The 10040-nt window shown below is 27.1% G+C and overlaps 1 long non-coding RNA gene across 1 annotated transcript in view; it reads left to right on the forward strand.

The window, feature by feature from the left end:
- The window catches only part of LOC136983683 (uncharacterized), a 45282-nt gene extending 37417 nt beyond the window's left edge, over positions 1–7865 (forward strand). Inside the window, exons 2-3 of the long non-coding RNA XR_010882077.1 lie at positions 2451–2639; positions 7264–7865. This is a non-coding gene — a long non-coding RNA (uncharacterized lncRNA). The remainder of the gene's footprint in view (positions 1–2450; positions 2640–7263) is intronic.
- The last annotated feature ends 2175 nt before the right edge of the window (positions 7866–10040 follow it).

Here is a 10040-nt window from a genome sequence, read left to right on the forward strand (position 1 = left end):
TATAGTATTGTTTTCGCTCTGCAAGTATGCGGGGTATATCAAGAAAACTGTAGCTATCTTCTCTATAATCGTTTCTCACGCGGCTACTGTGCAGTAAAATAGGATTGGTATGCAAAGACACGAATCGATACGTGAATTTCTCTTAAAAGAAAAGAAAAAAGCAAGGTTAACCGAATGTTTCTGCAATGGCTCACGTTCTTCACAGAGAATTTCGTGAAGATCCCGATACCCGAATTAATAAAATAAATTGACCTTCACCAAGTTCTTTAAAGATTATAAAATAATTAAAAGGTCGCTTACCTGATCTACAGGTGCGATCGTAAAAGAGGTTCCTCCAAAGGGGTGGCTGAATCGTCCTCCCAGCAATTTGTCTTATGACGCGAACAAGGCGACCGATGGCAACCATTAATGTCTTTATGGAAATAAAACGCGCGATCACGCAACTTCTACCTGTTTATACGCTGCCATAATGATTGTTTTTTTTAAATGCAAGTGTAACTTATTATTATTATTATTAATTTTTTTTTCCTTCTCCCTTCTCTTTCTCTTATATTTTATACATGAGTGGGGGTATCAAAAAATCGATAAACGATAATTCTATCCTTTAAAGTAATTCGAGTAAGCGTCGTGTTGTCTCATTATGGAGAAATGTCTGCTGTAGTTAAAGTGACGAGTCCCTCAGGATTTATATTATTACAGGCATTATAACCGACATCTACCCGTTAAGAAGGCAAAATTTTTCTTTTCTTTTCCCCTTCTAGAACGGGCTCCATCTGTTGGGTAATAAACAAAACAGAATTTTAAGTGAATTACGTTTTTAAAAAACTCAAATTTCGAATTGATTTTATTAAAAAAAATTTCAAATGTCCTTTTTCGTTACACCAGCGCCACCTATTTTTTAAATCTACAACAAGCGCCATCTATTGAGTAGTAAAAAATTTCTTAAATTACATTTTCTTAAAAAGTCAGTTTTGATATTGATTTTTTTAATAAAAAAATATCAGTTTCTTTACAACAGGCTCCATCTGTTGGGTAATAAATAAAATAAATTTTAATTGATATATTTTTTTTAAATTTAATTGATTATATACCTCGTAACGAAACTATTAATTATTTTAATTTTATAAATAATATACGAAAAAAAATTGTTGTTAATATCTTTAAACATTCAGAAATTGATAATTTAGCTTTTTTTGGTAGTGAAAAAGGTGGGGAAATGCGAAAGAAGAAATATTTTATGGGTGTTTTCGGTCACGTGTTCGTTTAGAGAACAAATAGCAATAGGGTAATAAAATAATTTTTCTTAAAAGTCCAATCAATTAATATTGTATTTCCGTAGCAATTAAGTTAGAATATTCAGCAATGAAAAAGTTTTTATCGGTTATTTGTACAGATATATATTTTTTTTTTTGTAAAGGGAGAAATGGTTGTACTCTTGTTTTTTATTGTTTGGCAATTACTAAGCGAATTGTTCATTTGGTGTCTAGGCTATCAAAATTTATTATCTCTTAAACACAATTTTATTATGACGACTAAACCAATTATATATTTACAGCATGTGCTTTCATAAACAAAGAGAACCATTACATAAACACTTTCACAGGTTAACAAGGTCGTTTGCCTGTTTGGGTCTACCGTGCAGCCATCTATAGGCACAAATATTCATTAATAAAATAATTACTTCCCGTTTATAATAGTTATAATATTTATTATTCATCCAATTGAATATATTACTTTGTTTTAAATTATTCATTAATTTATTTATAAATATAAAATTAAAAAAAAAACATAGAACTTAGTTTATAAAAATAAATTTTTTGTGCTGCCATCTGTTGAGTAGTATAAATTAAATTTTAAATTTTCGGAATTTTTTAAAATAAAAATACTCCATAAATAAACATATTAACTTCTCTAAATTAATAAATTAAATATAATAATAATAATAGTAATGAGTCTGTTGTGTGATTTAGAATTACATTAAATTTATTCTATTAACTTAATTAAAAATGAATATTTAATTGCGTTTCAATTCAATTAGAATGTTAATTATAATTTAAGCTAAAGTCCCTTCATTTATTTCTAAATTTGTCAACTAAAATCTGAACAATTAATCACGCAGAAATAGACATTAATATTTAAACTGTTTGAAATTGAAACGTATTAATTTTAATCAGTTACGCTATTTTATTTGTTACCCTTTAAAATTGCTCAATTTCATCATTAATATCAATTAAGATTTAATTGTAATTAATATCGACGCGCTACCTGTTGTTAAAAAATTCTTTTTAAGAAGGATTTCTTTTTACAATTATTATTTTTTATTTTTATTTATTTACTTATTTTTTTTTGTGAATGCGTTTTATAAAATGGGATTCGGCATGATTAATATCACAATATTGTTATTTCTACTTTAACGCATATGAAATTCCATACAATATACATTCTTTCAGATTGTCTCAAACTTTTACTTTCCTTACTTCAATCTGCAGTAGTTTACGACTGATGTAAAGGCAACTATAAAAGTTTATGAAATTGCCAGCATCTAGGAGCCATACAGCTAAGACGGAAGAATATAAGAGTGGAAGAAAGGAAGAAAAATAAAAACCGAAAAAGGAAAACAAAGCTACCAATAAAATTTTGTAGGTTGGATGAATTTTGTGAACATTTCAGTAAATTTCTTCTTTTTTTTTTCAAATTTAATTTTGTAGTGCGTTATTTTACCAGCAGATGGTGATACTAAGAGAATGTTTTTTCCTCCCTCTCTCGCTCTCTCTTTAAACGGCGAGTTTATTTATTTCAAAAAATAAGTAAAATTAATTTAAAATTTGCGAATTATTTCAATTTTAAGATATTCTATTGTTTTTTAAGTTTAATCATTAAATTAATTAATAAAAATATTTTTTTAAATAATCATGATAAGAGATGGCAGTACAGTAGTACGAATGCTTTCTTAATTTAAGAGGGGGGGAGGAAAAAAAAGATATTTAAATAAATCATGGCGATTAAAAAAAGAAGAGTAAATTAATAAAATTTTAATAAAGAAAAAAAATTTATTCGATGGAGAATATTTATCTTTCATTAATCTTCTGGTGGATAACGATACACGATTATTATAAATTATAAATGATACAAATGCAAGGTAAATGTGAAACTATTAATTAAATGAATATTTTATTAATGAAAAGGTGGAAGGAAAAAAAAATAATTTAAAAATTAAATTATATAGTGTTTTTTTTTTGTTGTTTTTAATCCTTTCCTGCGTAAATTTTTCAATATAAAACGAAGGAATGATGTTGAAAACTAACGGTGCAGAAAGCCAACATTAGTTTAAGTATGCAGCATTCATTCGACATTATTCCCTTTACATGGATAATAAAGCACTTCTAATGATTAAAGACAAGCGTGAAATCAGTTAACTTGACATTAATAGCTCTACTTATTATCTATTAAGGAAAGAAGACAGAAAATTTGTTAATATAAACATTAAAAGCCGAAAATAATGAACATAATATATGAGATGTTAGTTAGAGTGAAGGGTGAGGATGTTTTAAAATTCTTCAATCTCCTTCTCTCTCGTGCAGGTGTATTTGGAATTACCTTTAAAGGTATACAAAATGGACACGAGGTCAAACCTTAACTTTAGTTAATTAGAAATATTGATCCAAACAAAATCCAATATTTTAAACCATCCTGCATATAGATTATGTTAGGTTGAATGAAAAAGTGATAGGTAATTTACTTTTTTTTCTTTTTTTTTAACTTATTCTCTTTAATTATCGAGTTTTGACTTTGATGGCATAATTAAAGGCGTTTTTATATAATAAATGACTAAGTAAAACCGTATATCAAAATAATATATATGTAATTTTTTTTCTTTACTTAATTTTTAATGGATTTTTCATTAAAAAAATAAACTAGCAAACGAATTAAAATACGATTTTTGAGGAAGCGTAAATACAACCAAACCCGTGAAAGACGGCCACACAAAAACTGTCCGTCGTTCGGAGGTTACATTTTGAGTTCATGGAATGCTTATCCGAGAAAGCGGTCTCCGTTGTTGGGGGTGTTCGAATTTTTAAACTAATTTACATACATTTTATAACGGGCGATAGTAAAATTTTAATCATTTTTATACATAAAAAAACACGGGGAAAAATACATAATGTATCAAGCCCAATGCTTTATTTATCGATAATCAATATAAATAAAGCGCTTAGCTTAGCTACGTGCGTGCGGTTTGCTATTATAGTGACAACGCACTTAATAGCTTCTAAAAATGCAGCACGTCATGCTAGCTACGGAATAAAACTGTCCATTGAAGTAATGCTTAAGTAGTATTTTTTTATATATATTTTTTGGTGTACTGCATAACCTGCGAGAGTTTTATTGCGACAGCTACTTTAGGATTAATTTTAAGCATACAACAGAACTAATAAACTTTCTAATATGATAAAAGGATAAAAATTAAGAATGCTAATATGGGAATATTAAATTTCCCTAATGGTTTGATTCTATTTAAAGTATGCGGCGAGGTAAATAATGCGGAAAGTATAGTGTTAATAATAATAAACCTGCGGGGGGATTAAATAATGCAAAACTAAGGAAGGAAAAAAAGAAAAAAGAGAAAAAATTTATTTAAATTATTAAACTTCTGATATAAATATATCCGAGGTAATTAAAGCTTAATTGTCAATAATTATATAATAATTACTGCTTACAGTTAGAATAATTAGCATTAATCAGTCTTGTATAATAAGGTATAATTTAATAAATGCCTTAAATTAAAAGGAGGAAGAAAGGAAAAATGTGTGTGTATGTGTGTGTGTTATTTACCTTTAAGGATATTAATCCACAAGAGAAGATTAGAAGTATAAAGTAAGACAAATGATTGTGGATTAGAAGGGTGAAAATGCACTAAGAACACAGATCTTGGATGAAGTAAATTTATGTAATAAAAAATTAAATCTGGTTTTCTTTAATTTTTTCTTTTTTTTTTTATTACTGTTTGTTTTTCTCTCTGCCTTTTGAGATCTTCCTCAAACAATTATAACAGTTTAAACTGTTTGTATATCCCTACTGTTTTCTCAATAAACATTTAAACCTGTTTGTTCAGGCCTCATAAATTTACACTCTTTGTAATAAGTAAATGTTTGTCATTCTTCCTTGATGAATCCTTTCATTTTGCAGCTTTTCAGTGAAGTAAATTGCCATTTTGTATTTATTAGAATGAGAAATTGAGAGAGAGAGAGAGACCTCTGCTCGTTCACTAATGTGGCGGCCTTCTTCGAAAGCCGCAAAATATGTAAGTACAGAGACTTTCGAATTTGGGGCCCCTCTTGTGCCTGTTGCCCAACCCAAACAGTGCTGCTGGATTCCTCTTTATATAATGTATGAATGTATTTAAAAATTATATTTATTTTTGTTACTGTTTACAGCTTTATAGTGAGTTTAATGGTGTTTTTATACTCACAAATAATTCCTTTCTACTCCAAAGTAAAAGTGATTGATGTAGAAAATAAAGGGGGAATTAAATAGGTAGAGAAATGATGGCAACACTTTAAAATTTTCTTAAGGCCTCATAGGTGTTTAGATACACATAAATTGCATAGAAATTGTAAGCTGCACGGCTCTTACTGTATACACGAGATATTTCCTGCACGCTTCTATTGTGTATTAACACTTGGCATAAAAACAATGCTTTACAATTATTTAAATTAATCCTCATTACAGCATTCGATAAAAATATTTACCAAAGAAATAAACTCTCGTTAATTGAAAGATCGATCCAATTATTGTTTTATAAAAACAACACCAGAAATATTGTTCCTAAAATCTTATTATAACAATGATTTAGCAGACTTAGTGCCAACTTAATGGTCGAATGTCGCTGTCCTCCCTAAGGTCATGTAGACAGTAATTAGTTGGCACATGTTACCATGGTAACAAGACAGCTGTCTCATATTTTCTACAACATATTGACCAAGAAAGAGAAAAGGAGTAATTTCTTCTCTCAATAATTTTGATTTTATATGTTAATTTTTAATGAGATTAAGGCACTCGAATCGATTTTTCTCTTTAACTATTGTCATCTGATAACGTCATTTGCAGTCATCCCCTCCACTCCAGAAAAAACAAAATTTAATAATAATAATAATAATAATTGTAAATTGCCTTTTATTTATTCATTTATTTATTTATTTATTGGGGAATTTCTTTTGTTATTCAATTTCCCAATGGATCGATAAATTCAATAATAGAATTTGTCTTTTAAATAACATTATCCGTGTAGGCAAACAAGAAGAATTTCATTATGTGGCTCTTACTGAAAAACATTAATTCCTTAATGTGATTTTAAACATTTCTCCTGGTTATTTATAAGGTCAAGTGTCATTCTTTTCAATCGGTTTTGCAAATATTTTAATATTTTCGATAAAAAATCCGGCAATAAAATCGATTGCATCCGTCAAATGATCAATAACCAATAGGAAATGCAAATTAAATTTCAAAAATAGACATTTTTTTAAATAATATTTACCGTTGATTGGATAATATCGGCCTTCGTTCATTGATCAGTTTCAAAATTACGTAATTGCCATTTATTGGTTAGATTTAAAAAAAATAAATAAAATTAAAGACCTGATTGGCCAACGATATTTCATTCGAAAATTGGCCGATCAATTTCAAATTTTTAAAGAATTATCATTGATTTGGATAATTGATTGGATAAGTTGACGATATTTGTTTATTATGTTTTAAAATTACGTAATTGCTATTTATTGGTTAGATTTTATAAAATTTAATAACTTCGGCCAATCAATTTAAATTTCAAATATTAAAAAAAAAAAAAAAAAAAATTGAAGTTGATTGGATAATGACTGAAAGTCATTCATTGGTCTGTTTCAAAATTTACGCCATTTATTGGTCAAATTTAATGCCGTAATAAATTTTGATTACATATAATTAATAACATTATGTGTAGAATATTATAAAAAATGTAAAATTTAGATAATTTATTTAAAAAGTTTCATTTATCCTTACATTAAAAATGTTTGTAACAATTTAAGCTATACCGGTAAAATACAGTAGTCGATTAATTAATTACCTGATTAATTTATGCTAAATAAAAAATAATGAACCAGAAAATTTTATATAAAACCTACGTTAAAATTTTAATTTGATAATGATAAGAACTAATAGAAAATGGCGAAAAGAATTTTAAAATATAATTCCAAAGAATTCGGGTGGCCAAGGTGGTTAAAACAGACTACCGCTCTGGGGGATCCGGAATCGATCCGCAGGATAACCCAGAAATTTTTCATGGGTGGTCTGCCAGGTCTCATTCTTCATCACCCTCCTGGAAGAACCCACGATGGGCATGGGAATATGCCCTCCATAATGCCCATAGGGAGGAGAGTTAAAAATGGGAGAGGTAATTCGTTAATTTAAAAATTTGAAACAGTAGCCAATAAGAATGCAAGAAAAATTATCATTGACCAACAGGAGAAGAGTTGGCAATGTGATTCATACAGATAACAAAACAAAAGTATATTTAAATGGTTTTTTGTGTGTGTGTGTGTTTTTAACTAGGAAATATGATATACGCCGTTTCACATGACATAATTAGCAACGCGACAGTTAATTAACTAGGCATATGCCTACGGTTACTTGATATTGCCTTGGGACATCATCCTGAAATGAGGTAAATGGGAATTTCAATGATAAAATGACTTGACATATTCACTCCCGTTATCAAAACATTATCACCGAGTAAAATAAGTGTTTTTATTGATTTATTTTTCCATATTTTGATAAATTGCATTAATAACTTCATATTTCACTCTATATTTACATAAAAGTACTTTACATTAACGACGCGAGTATTACGAGAAAATTTACTAAAGAAAAATAGTAATTAAATCTTTTATCCAATAGGGATAAAGATTTTAAATTACGTCATAAATTTTTAAATTAAAAAAAAAAAAAATTTCAATCCAATCGATTTCATTTGTGGAATTAAATAACAAATAGGAAATAAATGAATGTTTGAAATTGTAAATTTTTAAAATATAGACCGTTGATTGGTTAATTTCAAATTATTCAAATTTCGTTTATTGGCCAGTTTCAAAATTCAGTGATTGTTACGTATTGGTCAATTAGTAAAAAGAAATTCAAATAACACACTGATTGGCCAATTTCAAATTCGAATAATTTGAAATTAACTAATCAACGTCCAATTAAGATAAATAAATATATACTGTATCTCTATTTACAAATAAATTATAGAATAAGCTAATAATTAAATTTTAAAATGAATACATAGTGTTTAAATTTATATATTACACAATGTTAAAATTTAATTTAACATTTCCATTTAAAAAAAAATCACGAATGTTAAAAGACACGTTTAATTAGCATTTTAAAACTATTATTTTCATAAAATGACTTTATAAGTTATAAAGGAATTAATTATTTTCGCTTTCGGAATGCTTAATTTAATTACAAAACAGAGCGAATAATTTCAAACTCGACTGTATCGTTTGCATTTTAAATTAAATTTTATTCATTCAATCAAAATTCTCTTCGCATCCGAGGAAAATTTTATTTAAAATTATCGACACGAATCTGGTAAATAAAAAAATAAATAAATTTAAAATATAATTAACCAATTGGAAAAATATTTTTTAAAAAAATAAACCAGTTAGGTTCTAAAAAATTGTTTTTAAAAATTAAATTAACTAATAAAAGAAGAGAGGAGGAGTGAGATTGGATCGAATCATCGACCAATAGAAGAGTTTTTTTTTATTTTAAATTTTTTTTTACTTTAATCGAAGGTGTTAATTGATTTTTAGATTGATTACTTTGTTTTTAATCTAATAAAAGAATTTATTAAAAAATTGATCAGAAAAATATTATTCGTCGAGAGCTTTTAAGATCAACTTGGATTGGGATAAAACAAGTTTTATTGAGTTACTCGCTTGTCTACTTATAGAGCATTGTATCTTTGACAACAATCTATGTACTCTTTTGCGGGATTTGTTTGCTTTTGATTCATTCAATCGATATTTCTCTCTGTTAATCCCTTCTTTGACAAATAATCTTCAACCTCCCAATAGCATATGGTGGAAATTTACACTCAATAAATATCATCGTATCTTTTCGTGAAAAAATAAATAAATTTATCGTAATGGAAAACACATCATTTTCCAATCTACTACTACTATATTTCTCGACAATTTGAAACTTTTGAAAAAGTAAAGAAGAAATAAAAAATAAATAAATAAATAAAAAGAAGCTTGTTTATTGGTTATCGTTTTACCTCTTATCTCTTTATTGGTTTAAATTTCAAAATTTCAATCTTGATTTAAACTTACACTATTTGCGTTTTTTCAATCAATATTTCTATTGGTTTAAATTTAAAAATTTAAATCATAATGTCAATTTATTGCTTATTATTTTTTTCAATGTATCGTCTTATTGGTTTAAATTTAAAAATTTGAATCGCGATTTATATTTATTATTTGTCGTGTTTTAAACGATTTAAAAATTTAAACACAATTATTAAAAATTGTTCTTACGAGGCATTAAATTTAAATTATATAATTTCAATTTTTTACAATTTAAAAGTACAAATTAAATTTATCGACACATTCAAACTCTAGCAGCGATAATTACTCCACAGTTTTAAATTTAACGTCAATTTTAAAGAAGTTACGATCACTTAATACTGTACAGAGAAGAACACGGGAGTCATTTCACTGCAAAAATTCCTCTTATTATTTATATAATGAGACATTTACGAGATCTTTCAGTAATTCTAACGTCGAGCGAAAAAATATAATAATAAAAAAATGTATCAGAATTTAAGAAGAAAGGGGCGGAAATTAATAATAACAGTTTTATAAGCCAATTGTTTGGCATTTCATTTCCCAGACGGGAAATTTTCAAAAATTCTTTAAATGATTTTCATTTAAGTTTAATTTCCCAGGGTGGTTAAGAATGTCAAGCCATGGAAGAAAACAAATAAATAAGTCTATTTTAAA

The sequence above is a fragment of the Centruroides vittatus genome, unplaced genomic scaffold, assembly GCF_030686945.1.
Source record: "Centruroides vittatus isolate TY-2023 unplaced genomic scaffold, ASM3068694v2 contig_884, whole genome shotgun sequence".
NCBI classification, from domain to species: Eukaryota; Metazoa; Arthropoda; class Arachnida; order Scorpiones; family Buthidae; genus Centruroides; species Centruroides vittatus.